The 15,800-nt window shown below is 39.5% G+C and overlaps 1 protein-coding gene across 1 annotated transcript in view; it reads right to left on the bottom strand.

Annotated features, from left to right (window-relative positions):
• Positions 1 to 15,800, bottom strand: part of CCDC34 (coiled-coil domain containing 34) — a 54,470-nt gene that overhangs the window by 29,769 nt on the left and 8,901 nt on the right. The gene's annotated exons all lie outside the window — the stretch shown is intronic.

The raw sequence follows: 15,800 nt of genomic DNA, 5'->3' as shown, positions 1-15,800 counted from the left end.
AGAATTCTGCTGCATCGGAAATAGCTTCCCTCACTCATTCAGAGTCTTCCAACTTTTAAACACTATACTCCCCCCATCCCCCCAAAGTAAAATATCCATTTTGGTTTTAAAAGGACTCTTCATTACCTCTGCAGCTGCTATCCCTTGATTATTCACTTAATACTTTTTTTTTTTTTTTAAATGGAGCACTTACTATAAAGATAGCAAGAACTGAGATGCAGGGATGAAATTCCAGAAGTCTCTGATGTAATCTAATTCCGTATACACAAAATAATGAAGTGCTGCATTGTGAGATACTGTGTAGAATAAGAGCTCAGAAAAGGGAAGGGAAGATGAGAGGAGAAAGAGTATGGTTCAGGGTAGTAAAAAAACGAGCACCATGAGAGGAACAGTGAGGAGATGGCTTGACTAGAATGGGGAGAGGAGGTGACTAGAAAGTCAGACTGTGGTACTAACTAGATGGAAAAAGGTCTTTTGAGACAGGCAAAGTAAATTAAACACTACGAAGCAGGAATACATGGCAAAAGGGATGATTTAAAACTCTTAATGATAAAGGTTGAAAACTGCATTTGAAGGGATCAGAACTATCATGAGGGAGACTGACTAGGAGGTTGCCACAGTACGAGTTGGAAGGGGACAAAAGTCTGGACTAGTGTCACGAAACAAGGGGGAATATGTGCATGTGCATGACAGACTAGATATAGATTTGACAACCACATTTTCCAAAATAGTCCTAAATTTGATTGTCAAGAAAGTTATTTAAATATACAACTAAAGATAGGACGGGTTACATTTATGTACCCTTTAAAATTCTTCATATAATTAAACTCAAAAGTCAGAAAAAAAATCAGACATTGTATTCTTATTTTATGGTTCACAAATTTTAGTTAATGCTGACATAAGAGTTAAAGATGAAGGAAGGGTCAAAAGTACCTAGAAAATGCTACCACTGACCCAAACAGTGCTTTAATCTCAGGATGTCTGTTCAAGTGATTTGCAACCTCAGAATATACATCACATTCTGAGAAACAACCCTCCCTTCCAAGGCTGGCTCCCCTCAGAATTTCCCACCTTAAATGCCTCCATCTTTTTGCCACCAAGGCCAGCCTCTTCCAGACACAGCTGGAGTCTTCTCTCACAAGGCCCCTATGTCATCTTCTGGTACACCACTGAATTTCAACAGAATTATATATCTTCCCACAGCGTAAACACTTGATTATAGAAAACCAAAATCCAAAGAGGATCCTAAACATGCATTTTTAATTTCAATAGCTTTTGCTGACTTTCAAAGAAAGTTTCACCACTAAAGGTAACAATTAGAAAAACTCAATATCTGAGTTCCACCAACTCTATATCCTGCCCTATTCCTTCATTAAGGGCTGATGAATGAATCAAAGGCCAAAGCATGATGGTGGAAAAAAAAAAAGGCACCTGAATTATTCACAAATTAGATAATTTTTATAATTTAGAATAGACGATACTAAAATGTTAAAGCAAATGTTAAAAATTAAAATTAGCCAAAGGCCATAGAGAATTTAAGGTAGTCTGCTAAAGAATTTTTTTAAATAATAAAAATTTAAGTAAAATTTACATGCCCTACAAAACCAATATGGTAGCTTTTCACAATACTAATGTTCAATATTTACCACATTTTATCACCTCAACATAGTTACAAATGTAAAAAAAAATTGTAAGCCTAATTTTGATGAGTTAAAATAATTTTTAACTCAATCTTACAGGGATATCTGAAACAAATCTAAATGTTGCTGAAATCAAATTTATGATGGGGGATGATCTTTTTAATGACCCAATTACCTTTAAATTTTCCTTCAAGATTTCAAGGAAGAATATAAGAAAGCCAGGGTAAATTTAAAATTAAATACTAAGTCTGACCCCTTTATTTCTAAAATGCATCTTGGTATTGTAGAAAAAAACACTTATTAAATTGGAAGTCAAAAAAACTAGGATCCAGTCCCAGCTTTGCCACTAACTGAAAAAACCTTGGCAAAGCTACTCTCTGGCTCTCATGTTTTAATAGGGATCTGAGATGAATTGTTCCTTGTGGTTAAAAATCTGTGCTTTTAATGATATGATTTATAAATAAGTTAGAGAATACAGTAAATAAGGACAGAAAATAAGGAAAACATGACTTAGAAAATAAAACAAAGGGAAAGGCATGAAAAAAATGTGAATACCGCAAGAGCTCAAAATAAGTTTATACCAAAGTGAGTAGTTTACCCATATGTTGTGATATCCCTGGCATAACTGATATGGTTAAGACTCATGCTAAAATATTTTAACTGCTTCAGAGTTAAGTAATGACATAGATATAAGAAATGTCCAACTACTAAATATGTGAAAAGGTTTAAATCATTCAATTATACTCTGCTACCTGCTTAATCATTGAGGTAGGGACTTTATATTCATTATTTTATTTTAATCTGTTCTCAAAATAAATCTTTGGTAGTTACTATCATCTCCTTTAACACGTAACAACAACTAACTTTTACTAAGTGCTTCCTATATATTAGGCCACATCCTGCTGTTCACTTAGTCCCCAAAACACTATGAGGTGAATGTTATTCTCCGCTTTCACTGATAATCCAGGCAGAGAGGTTAAAGATCCAAGGTCTCAGTTTTGAATCCAGGATGTACGACTCAAGAATTTATGCTTTTAACCTCTCTACTATTGCCTCTCTAACATGTGGCTTATAGATGAAGAGATTGAGGCTCAGAGAAGTTAAGTAACTTTTCCAAGATCACAGATTTAGAACAGCAAGACTAGAATTTGAGCCTAGTTCCATGTTACTCCAAAGCCCAGGGTTCCTTATAATTTAGTGTAATTTAATTAACTTTATGGCAATGCTGACTCTAAAAATGACTTGAAGTGACCCTCCTTTTCTTAGTGTAACAAGTGACTTCTAGTGAGGCTAGAGATAAAGCTAAATACCATAAAGTGAGCTCCACAATACCACTGATTCACTAGATCAGTGTTTTCCAAACTGTGAGTCTAAAACCAATGTCTGGGTTATGACTAGCCTTTAAAAAAAGAAAGAAAAGAAAAAATAGAATAGAATAGAATATTACCAGGTTCTGCACAAAATTAAGATATTTCAGATACATATGTAAGCAGGCATTACATATATGTATGCATTTGTGTGTGACATGAAGCAAAGTAGATTTCTCACTGTGAACAAATATTTTGAAAGTTACTAAATAATGGAATTAGTAATGTTAAAACTTGAGGTTGAAGTAAGAGAAGTAAGAGTCTGGGGTCTCAACAACACACTAATTCTGAAAATGTGAAGACTATGACCAAAGACAGTGGCCAAGACGATGGAGGAGAGAGACCCTGAGCTCACCTCCTCTCACAAGCACAACAAAAAAATCACAACTATCTACAGAACAACAATCAACGAAAAAGACTGGAACCTACCAGAAAAGATCTTCTACCACTAAAGACATAAAGAAGGAACCACAATGACAGGTAGGAGGGACAGACTCACATTACCCCCAAGGGTGGGCAACCCACAAAGTAGAGAATAAATACACTGCAAAGGCTCTCCCACAGGAATGAGAGTTCTGAGCCCCAGGTAAGGCTCCCCAGCCCTGGGGCCCAGCACTGGGAATACGAGTCCCCAGAGCATTTGGCTTTGAAGGTCAGTAGGTCTTAACTGCAGGAGCCCCACAGAATTGGGGGAAAAGAGATTTCAAACTTAAAGGGTGCATACAAAATATTATGCATACTGGGACCCAGGGCAAAAGCAGTAATTTGATAGGAGCCTGGGTCAGACCTACCTACTGGTCTTGGAGAGTCTCCTAGGGATGCATGAGGTGGCTGCGACTCACCCTGGGGACATGGACACTGGTGACAGACACATTTGAGGGCATTCAGCTGTGTGAGCTGATGGAGGCTGCCATCTTGGCTCACTATAACCGAGACCTGGACCCACCCAAAACCCTGTAGGCGCCAGTGCTGGGATGCCTCCGGCCAAACAATTAACTGAACAGAGACACAGACTCACCTACCAACAGACAGGCTGCCTAAAGACTTCCTGAACAAACAGCCACCTCCAGACAAGGCCCTAAACACAGCTTTCCCCATCAGAGGGCCAAGACCCAGCTCTAACCACGAGTGGGCAGGCACAGGCCCTTCCCACCAGGAAGCCTGCACAAGCCTCTGGACCACCTCATCCACCAGGGGGCAGACCAGAAGCAAGAAAACTACAATACCACAGGTCGCACACTGAGTCCAGCAACAGCAGGCCAGACCCTACCCTGGGACCGCCTGGGCCCTGGCCCTGCCCACTAGCAGGCTAACGTAATCTTTGGGACACCCTGGACCCCATACCCAACTGTGTCAGGAACCAGCCCCCCAACACCAGATTTAAAACAAGCTCTGGTATCCCTGGGCCCTGAAGCCAGGCTCCAGGACCCAGCTCTGTCTGCCAGTAGTCCTGCACTAACCCCAGGATCTGGCTTCACCTGCCAGTAGGGGGGCAACACTCCAGAGTCTTCAGGATCCTGACTCCAGCCACCAGTAAGCCAGCACTACCCCCAGGACCCCCTAAGGTTCTGCAAAAGCTGCCTCACGACCAGGCCCCACTAAACAACAGCCAGCAGTATCCACACAACGCAGTGCCTGGCAACCAAATAGACTAGTGGCCAACCAAGCCCACTAGACCACCCACACAGTCAGCCTGCCAGAACAGAAGGACCCGTTCAGGCATATAGCTTGGGTGACGAGACAGGAGTGCACTGCTGGAACACATAGGACGTCTCCTATAGAAGACTACTTCTGCAAGGTCGAGAAAGGTAACTACCCTGCCACATACATAAAAATACAAATACCAACACAGACAGCAAATGAATATGTTCCAGATGAAGGAACAAGATAAAACCCCAAAAGAACTAAGTGAAGTGGAGGTAGGCAATCTACCCAAGAAAGAGTTAAGAGTAATGATCATAAAGATGAGGAAAGAACTTGAGAGGAGAATGGATGCCAGAGCGAGAACTTAGAAGTTTTTAACAAAGAGTTAGAAAATATAATGAACAGCCAAACAGAGATGAATACAATAACTGAAATGAAAAATACCCTAGAAGGAATCAATAGTAGACTAAATGAGGCAGAAGAACAGATCAGTGAGCTGGAAGACAGAGTAGTAGAAATCACTGCCACTGAAGAGAAAACAGAATGAAAAGAAATGAGGACAGTATAAGAGACATCTGGGACAACATCAAGCATATAAATACTTGCATTATAGGGGTGACAGAAGGATAAGAGAGAGAGAAAGGGCCAGAGAAAATATTTAAAGACATAATAGCTGAAAACTTCCCTAACCTGGGAAAGGAAAATGTTACCCAAGGCCAGGAAGCACAGTGTCCCATACAGGATGAACCTAAAGAGGAACATACCAAGACACACTGTAACCAAAATGACAAAAATTAAAGATAAAGAGACAATATTAAAAGCAGCAAGGGAAAAGCAACAAATAACGTACAAGGGAACTCCCTTAAGGCTATCCACTGAGTTTTCAGCAGAAATTCTGCAGGCCAGAAGGGAGTGGCATGATATGTTTAAAGTTATGAAAGGGAAAAACCTACAACCAAGAATGCTCTACCCAGCAAGGCTCTCATTCAGATTAAATGGAGAAATCAAAAACTTTTCAGACAAGCAAAAGCTAAAAGAATTCAGCACCACCAAACCAGTGTTACAACAAATGTAAAAGAAACTTCTCTAGGCAAAAAAAAGAGGCCACAACTAGAAAGAAGAAAATTACAAAAAGAAAAAGTTCCCTGGTAAAGGCAAACATACAGTAAAGATAGGAAAATATCCACACACAAACATGATACCAAAACCAGCAATCGTGAGAAGAAATTACAAATGCAAGATATTGGAAATGCATTTGAAATTAAGAGACCAGCAACTTAAACCTTGTGTATACATACAGAATGCTATATCAAAGCCTCATGGGAACCACTAACAAAAAATCTACAACAGATACATACACAAAATAGAAAAAGTAACCAAACACACCTCTAAAGATAGCCATCAAATCAGGAGAAGAGAAGAAAAGAGAAAGGGAAGAAAAAAACCTACAAAAACAAATCCTAAAACACTTAACAAGATGGCAAGAAGAACATACATATCAATAATTACATTAAATGTAGATGAACTAAATGCTCCAATCAAAAGATACAGACTGGCTGAACGCATACAAAAACAAGACCCATATATGTGCTGTCTACAAGAGACCCACTTCAGATCTAGGGACACATACTAAAAGTGAGGGGATCGAAAAAGGTATTCCATACAAACGGAAATCAAAAGAAAGCTGTAGTAGCAAAACTCATATCAGACAAAATAGACTTTAAGATAAAGACTGTTACAAGAGACAAGGACACTACATAATGATGAAGGGATCGATCCACAAAGAAGATATAACAATGGTAAATATATATGCACCCAACACAGGAGCACCACAATATATAAGGCAACTGGTAACAGGTATAAAAGGAGAAATCAACAGTAACACAATAGTGGGGGACTTTAAAATCCCACTTACATCACTGAACAGATCACCCAGACAGAAAATCAGTAAGGAAACACAGGCCTTAAATGACACTTTAGACCAGAGAGACTTAATTGATATTTATAGAACATTCCATCGAGAGCAGCAGACTACATATTCTTCTCAAGTGCACATGGAACATTCTCCAGGACAGATCACATGCTGGGCCACAAAGCAAACCTTGGTAAATTTAAGAAAGCTGAAAACATATCAATCATCTTTTCTGACCACAATGCTATGAGATGAGAAATCAACTGCAAGAAAAAAAGTGTAAAAAAAACACAAACATGTCGAGGCTAAGCAATATGTTACTAAACATAGATCACTGAAAAAATTAAAGAGGAAATAAAAAAAAAAACTTAGAGACAAACGAAAACGAAAACACAATGATCCGAACGCTTTGAGATGTAACAAACGCAGTTCTAAGAGGAAAGTTTAGGTCAATACAAATTTATATCAGGAAACAAGAAAATCTCAAATAAACAACCTAACCTTACACCTAAAGCAACTAGAGAAAGAACAAACAAAACCCAAAGTTAGTAGAAGGAAAGAAATCATAAAGACCAGAGTAGAGATAAATGAAATAGACACAAAGAAAATAGAAAAGATCAATGAAAGTAAAAACTGGTTCTTTGAAAAGATAAACAAAATTGATAAACCATTAGCCAGACTCATCAAGAAAAATAGGGAGAGGGCTGAAATTAATAAAATTAGAAATGAAAATGAGAAGTTACAACTGACACTACAGAAATACAAAGGACCATAGGAGACTACTATAAGCAACTATATGTCAATAAATGGACACCCTAGAAGAAATGGACAAACTCTTAGAAAGGTACAATTTTCCAGGACTGAACCAGAAGAAATAGAAAATACGAACACACCAATCACAAGTACTGAAACTGAAACTGTGATTTAAAAATTCCCGAATCTTGAGAGATCGGGAAGATGGTGGAAGAGCACGACGCGGAGATCACCTTCCTCCCCACAGATACACCAGAAATACATCTACACGTGGAACAACTCCTACAGAACACCTACTGAACGCTGGCAGAAGACCTCAGACCTCCCAAAAGGCAAGAAACTCCGCATGTACCTGGGTAGGGCAAAAGAAAAAAGAATAAACAGAGACAAAAGAATAGGGACAGGACCTGCACCAGTGGGAGGGAGCTGTGAAGGAGGAAAAGTTTCCACACACTAGGAAGCCCCTTCGCGGGCGTAGACTGCGGGTGGCGGAGGGGGAAGCTTCGGAGCCGCGGAGGAGTGCACAGCAACAGGGGTGCGGAGGGCAAAGCGGAGAGATTCCCGCACAGAGGATCAGTGCCGAACGGCTCTCACCAGCCCGAGAGGCTTGTCTGCTCACCCGCCGGGGCAGGCAGGGCTGGGAGCTGCGGCTCGGGCTTCGGAGGTCGGATCCCAGGGAGAGGACTGGGGTTGGCGGCGTGAACACAGCCTGCAGGGGGTCAGTGCACCATGGCTAGCCGGGAGGGAGTCCGGGGAAAAGTCTGGACCTGCCGAAGAGGCAAGAGACATTTTCTTCCCTCTTTGTTTCCTGGTGCGCGAGGAGAGGGGATTAAGAGCACTGCTTAAAGGAGCTCCAGAGATGGGCGCGAGCCATGGCTAACAGCGCGGAAAACAGAGAAAGGCATGAGACGCTAAGGCTGCTGCTGCCGCCACCAAGAAGCCTGTGTGCGAGCACAGGTCACTATCCACACCTCCCCTCCAGGGAGCGTGTGCAGCCCGCCACTGCCAGGGTCCCGGGATCCAGGGACAACTTCCCCGGGAAAACGCATGGCGTGCCTCAGGCTGGTGCAACGTCCTGCCGGCCTGTGCCGCCACAGGCTCGGACTGCATCCGCATCGCTCCCTCCCCCCGGCCTGAGTGAGCCAGAGTCCCTGAAGCAGCTGCTCCTTTAACCCCGTCCTGTCTGAGCAAAGAACAAATGCCCTCCGGCGACCTACACACAGAAGTGGGGCCAAATCCAAAGCTGAGCCCCAGGAGCTATGCGAACAAAGAAGAGAAAGGGAAATCTCTCCCAGCAGTCTCAGAAGCAGCGGATTAAAGCTCCACAATCAACTTGATGCATCCTGCATCTGTGGAATACATGAATAGACAACGAATCATCCCAAATTGAGGAGGTGAACTTTGAGAGCAGGATTTACTATTTTCCCCCTTTTCCTCTTTTTGTGTGTATGTGTATGATTCTATGTGAGAGTTTGTCTATATAGTTTTGCTGTCACCATTTGTCCTAGGGTTCTATCCGTCTGTTTTTTTTCTCTTTAAAAAATTTTTTTTAATTATATTTATTTTAATAACTTTATTTTATCTTACTTTATTTTATCCTCTTTCCTCTTTCTTTCTTTTTCTTTCATTCTTCCCTCCTTCCCTCCCTCCCTCCCTCCCTCCCTTCTTCCTTCCTTCCTTTCTTTCTACTTTTTCTCCCTTTTATTCTGAGCCGTGTGGATGAAAGGCTCTTGGTGCTGCAGCCAGGAGTCAGTGCTGTGCCTCTGAGGTGGGAGAGCCAACTTCAGGACACTGGTCCACAAGACACCTCCCAGCTCCACATAATATCAAACAGTGAAAATCTCCCAGAGATCTCCATCTCAACACCAGCACCCAGCTTCACTCAACGACCAGCAAGCTACACTGCTGGACACCCTATGCCAAACTAGCAAGACAGGAACGCAACCCCACCCAATAGCAGAGAGGCTGTCTAAAATCATAATAAGTCCACAGACACCCCAAAACACACCACCAGACGTGGACCTGCCCACCAGAAAGACAAGATCCAGCCTCATCCACTGGAACACAGGCACTAATCCCCTCCACCAGGAAGCCTACACGACCCACTGAAAAAACTTTAGCCACTGGGGACAGACACCAAAAACAACAGGAACTATGAACCTGCAGCCTGCAAAAAGGAGACCGCAAACAGTAAGATAAGCAAAATGAGAAGACAGAAAAACACACAGCAGATGAAGGAGCAAGATAAAAACACATCAGACCTAACAAATGAAGAGGAAATAGGCAGTCTACCTGAAAAAGAATTCAGAATAATGATAGTAAAGATGATCCAAAATCTCGGAAACAGAATAGAGAAAATGCAACAAACATTTAACAAGGACCTAGAAGAACTAAAGATGAAACAAGCAATGATGAACAACACAATAAATGAAATTAAAAATACTCTAGATGGGATCAATAGCGGAATAACTGAGGTAGAAGAACGGATAAGTGACTTGGAAGAAAAAATAGTGGAAATAACTACTGCAGAGCAGAATAAAGAAAAAAGAATGAAAAGAACTGAGGACAGTCTCAGAGACCGCTGGGACAACACTAAACGCACCAACATTCAAATTATTGGGGTTCCAGAAGAAGAAGAGAAAAAGAAAGGGACTGAGAAAATATTTGAAGAGATTATAGTTGAAAACTTCCCTAATATGGGAAAGGAAATAGTTAATCAGGTCCAGGAAGCACAGAGAGTCCCATACAGGATAAATCCAAGGAGAAACACACCAAGACACATACTAATCAAACTGTCAAAAATTAAATACAAAGAAAACATATTAAAAGCAGCAAGGGAAAAACAACAAATAACACACAAGGGAATCCCCATAAGGTTAACAGCTGATCTTTCAGCAGAAACTCTGCAAGCCAGAAGGGACTGGCAGTACATATTTAAAGTGATGAAGGAGAAAAATCTACAACGAAGATTACTCTACCCAGCGGGGATCTCATTCAGATTTGATGGAGAAATTAAAACCTTTACAGACAAGCAAAAGCTGAGAGAGTTCAGCACCACCAAACCAGCTTTACAACAAATGCTAAAGGACCTTCTCTAGGCAAGAAACACAAGAGAAGGAAAAGACCTACAATAACAAACCCAAAACAATTAAGAAAATGGGAATAGGAACACACATATTGATAATTACCTTAAATGTAAATGGATTAAATGCTCCCACCAAAAGACACAGATTGGCTGAATGGATACAAAATCAAGACCCATATATATGCTGTCTACAAGAGACCCACTTCAGACCTAAAGACACATACAGACTGAAAGTGAGGGGATGGAAAAAGATATTCCATGCAAATGGAAACCGAAAGAAAGCTGGAGTAGCAATTCTCATATCAGACAAAATAGACTTTAAAATAAGGACTATTAGAAGAGACAAAGAAGGACACTACATAATGATCAACGGATCAATGCAAGAAGAAGATATAACAATTGTAAATATTTATGCACCCAACATAGGAGCACCTCAATATATAAGGCAAATACTAACAGCCATAAAAGGGGAAATCAACAGTAACACATTCATAGTAGGGGATTTTAACACCCCGCTTTCACCCCTGGACAGATCATCCAAAATGAAAATAAATAAGGAAACACAAGCTTTAAATGATACATTAAACAAGATGGACTTCACTGATATCTATAGGACATTCCATCCAAAAACAACAGAATACACATTTTTCTCAAGTGCTCATGGAACATTCTCCAGGATAGATCATCTCTTGGGTCACAAATCAAGCCTTGGTAAACTTAAGAAAATTGAAATTGTATCAAGTATCTTCTCCGACCACAATGCTATGAGACTAGATATCAATTACAGGAAAAGATCTGTAAAAAATACAAACACAAGGAGGCTAAACAATACACTACTTAATAACGAAGTGATCATGGAAGAAATCAAAGAGGACATAAAAAAATACCTAGAAACAAATGACAATGGAGACACAATGACCCAAAACCTATGGGATGCAGCAAAAGCAGTTCTAAGAGGGAAGTTTATAGGAATACAATCCTACCTTAAGAAACAGGAAACATCTCAAATAAACAACCTAACCTTGCACCTAAAGCAATTAGAGAAAGAAAAACAAAAAAGACCCAAAGTTAGTGGAAGAAATCATAAAAATCAGATCAGAAATAAATGAAAAAGAAATGAAGGAAACGATAGCAAAGATCAATAAAATTAAAAGCTGGTTCTTTGAGAAGATAAACAAAATTGATAAACCATTAGCCAGACTCATCAAGAAAAAAAGGGAAAAGACTCAAATCAATAGAATTAGAAATGAAAAAGGAGAAGTAACAACTGACACTGCAGAAATACAAAAGATCATGAGAGATTACTACAAGCAACTCGATGCCAATAAAATGGACAATCTGGAAGAAAGGGACAAATTCTTAGAAAAGCACAACCTGCCAAGACTGAATCAGGAAGAAATAGAAAATAAGAACAGACCAATCACAAGCACTGAAATTGAAACTGTGATTAAAAATCTTCCAAAAAACAAAAGCCCAGGACCAGATGGCTTCACAGGCAAATTCTATCAAACATTTAGAGAAGAGGTAACACCTATCGTTCTCAAACTCTTCCAAAATATAGCAGAGAGAGGAACACTCCCAAACTCATTCTACGAGGCCACCATCACCCTGATACCAAAACCAGACAAGGATGTCACAAAGAAAGAAAACTATAGGCCCATACCACTGATGAACATAGATGCAAAAATCCTCAACTAAATACTAGCAAACAGAATCCAACAGCACATAAAAAGGATCATACACCACGATAAAGTGGGGTTTATTCCAGGAATGCAAGGATTCTTCAATATACGCAAATCAATCAACGTGATACACCTATTAACAAACTGAAGGAGAAAAACCATATGATTATCTCAATAGATGCAGAGAAAGCTTTCAACAATATTCAACACCCATTTATGATAAAAACCCTGCAGAAAGTAGGCATAGAGGGAACTTTCCTCAGCATAATAAAGGCCATATATGACAAACCCACAGCCAACATCGTCCTCAATGGTGAAAAACTGAAAACATTTCCACTAAGATTGGGAACAAGACAAGGTTGCCCACTCTCACCACTCTTATTCAACATAGTTTTGGAAGTTTTAGCCACAGCAATCAGAGAAGAAAAGGAATCCAAATCGGAAAAGAAGAAGTAAAGCTTTCACTCTTTGCAGATGACATGATACTATACATACAGAATCCTAAACATGCCACCAGAAAACTACTAGAGCTAATCAACGAATTTGGTAAAGTAGCAGGATACAAAATTAATGCACAGAAATCTCTGGCATTCCTATACACTAATGATGAAAAATCTGAAAGTGAAATCAAGAAAACACTCTCATTTACCATTGCAACAAAAATAATAAAATATCTAGGAATAAACCTACCTAAGGAGACAAAAGACCTGTATGCAGAAAATTATAAGACACTGATGAAAGAAATTAAAGATGATACAAATAGATGGAGAGATATACCATGTTCTTGGATTGGAAGAATCAACATTGTGAAAATGACTCTACTACCCAAAGCAATCTACAGATTCAATGCAATCTCTATCAAACTACCACTGGCATTTTTCACAGAACTAAAACAAAAAATTTCACAATTTGTATGGAAACACAAAAGACCCCGAATAGCAAAAGCAATCTTGAGAACGAAAAACGGAGCCGGAGGAATCAGGCTCCCTGACTTCAGACTATACTACAAAGCTACAGTAATCAAGACAGTATGGTACCAGCACAAAAACAGAAATATAGATTAATGGAACAGGATAGAAAGCCCAAAGATAAACCCACGCACATATGGTCACCTTATCTTTGATAAAGGAGGCAGGAATGTACAGTGGAGAAAGGACAGCCTCTTCAATAAGTGGTGCTGGGAAAACTGGACAGGTACATGTAAAAGTATGAGATTAGATCACTCCCTAACACCATATACAAAAACAAGCTCAAAATGGATTAAAGACCTAAATGTAAGGCCAGAAACTATCAAACTCTTAGAGGAAAACACAGGCAGAACGCTCTATGACATAAATCACAGCAAGATCTTTTTTGACCCACCTCCCAGAGAAATGGAAATAAAAATAAACAAACGGGACCTAATGAAACTTCAAAGCTTTTGCACAGCAAAGGAAACCATAAACAAGACCAACAGACAACCCTCAGAATGGGAGAAAATATTTGCAAATGAAGCAACTGACAAAGGATTAATCTTCAAAATTTATAAGTAGCTCATGCAGCTCAATAACAAAAAAACAAACAACCCAATCCAAAAATGGGCAGAAGACCTAAATAGACATTTCTCCAAAGAAGATATACAGACTGCCAACAAACACATGAAAGAATGCTCAGCATCACTAATCATTAGAGAAATGCAAATCAAAACTACAATGAGATATCATCTCACACTGGTCAGAATGACCATCATCAAAAAATCTAGAAAGAATAAATGCTGGAGAGGGTGGGGAGAAAAGGGAACACTCTTGCACTGCTGGTGGGAAATGTGAATTGGTACAGCCACTATGGAGAACAGTATGGAGGTTCCTTAAAAAACTACAAATAGAACTACCATATGACCCAGCAATCCCACTACTGGGCATATACCCTGAGAAAACCATAATTCAAAAAGAGTCATATACCAAAATGTTCATTGCAGCTCTATTTACAATAGCTAGGAGATGGAAACAACCTAAGTGTCCATCATCGGATGAATGGATAAAGAAGATGTGGCACATATATACAATGGAATATTACTCAGCCATAAAAAGAAACGAAATTGAGCTATTTGTAATGAGGTGGATGGACCCAGAGTCTGTCATATAGAGTGAAGTAAGTCAGAAAGAGAAAGACAAATACAGTATGCTAACATATATATATGGAATTTAAGAAAAAAAAATGTCATGAAGAACCTAGGGGTAAGACAGGAATAAAGACACAGACCTACTAGAGAATGGACTTGAGGATATGGGGAGGGGGAACGGTAAGCTGTGACAAAGCGAGAGAGTAGCATGGACATATATACACTACCAACCGTACAATAGATAGCTAGTGGGAAGCAGCCGCATAGCACAGGGAGATGAGCTCGGTGCTTTGTGACCACCTAGAGGGGTGGGATAGGGAGGGTGGGAGGGAGGGAGACGCAAGAAGGAAGAGAGATGGGAACATATGTATATGTATAACTGATTCACTTTGTTATAAAGCAGAAACTAGCACACCATTGTAAAGCAATTATACTCTAAAAAAGATGTAAAAAAAAATAGACAAAAAAAAAAAACTCTTCAGAAAGTGGGCTTAGAGGGAACCTACCTCAAGAAACTAAAGGCCATATATGATAAACCCACAGCTAACATCATACTCAATGGTGAAAAGCTGAAAGCATTTTTTCTAGGATTTAGGAACAAGACAAGGATGTCCACGTTGCCACTTTTATTCAGCATAGTTCTGGAAGTCCCAACCACAGCAATCAGAGAAGAAAAAGAAATAAGAGGAATCCAAATTGGAAAAGAAGAAGTAATCCTGTTACTGTTTGCAGATGACATAATACTACACATAGAAAATCCTAATGAAACTACTAGAGCTCATCAATGAATTCAGTAAATTGCAGGATACAAAATTAATACACAGAAATCTGCTGCATGTCTATACACTAACAATGAAAGAGCAGAAAGAGAAATTAAGGAAACAATTCCATTTACCATCACATCAAAAAGAATAAAATACCTAGGAATAAACCTACCTAAGGAGCCAAAAGACCTGTACTCAGAAAACTATAAGACCCTGATGAAAGAAACCGAACATGACACACACATGTGGAAAGATATACCATGTTCCTGGGTTGGAAGAATCAATATTGTCTAAATGACTACACTATCCAAGGCAATCTACAGATTCAATATAATCCCTACCAAATTACCAATGGCATTTTTCATAGAACTAGAACAAAAGAATCTTAAAATTTGTAAGGAAATATAAAAGACCCCAAATAGCCAAAAGACCCCAATAGCAGTCCTGAGAAAGAAAACAGTGCAAGAGGAAATCTGGCTCCCTGACTTCAGGCTATACTACAAAGCTACAGTAATCAAAACAGTATAGTATTGGTGCAAAAAGCAGAAATATAGTTCAGTGGAACAGGATAGAAAGCCCAGAAATAAATCCACGCACCTATGGTCAATTAAGCTTTGACAAAACAAGCAAGAATATACAATGGAGAAAAGACAGTCTCTTCAATAAGTGGTGCTGGGAAAACTGGATAGCTACACGTAAATAAATAATATTAGACCGTTCTCTAACACCATATACAAAAATAAACTCAAAAAGGATTAAAGCCCGAAATGTAAAGCCAGATACTATAAAACTCTTAGAGGAAAACATAGGCAGAACACTCTTTGACATAAACTGCAATTGCATAAACATAAA

The sequence above is a fragment of the Delphinapterus leucas genome, chromosome 7, assembly GCF_059928025.1.
Source record: "Delphinapterus leucas isolate spDelLeu-1000000601 "Yukka" chromosome 7, BTC_Dleu_Yukka2, whole genome shotgun sequence".
Lineage (NCBI taxonomy): Eukaryota > Metazoa > Chordata > Mammalia > Artiodactyla > Monodontidae > Delphinapterus > Delphinapterus leucas.
This window is presented reverse-complemented; position numbering and strand designations above follow the sequence as displayed.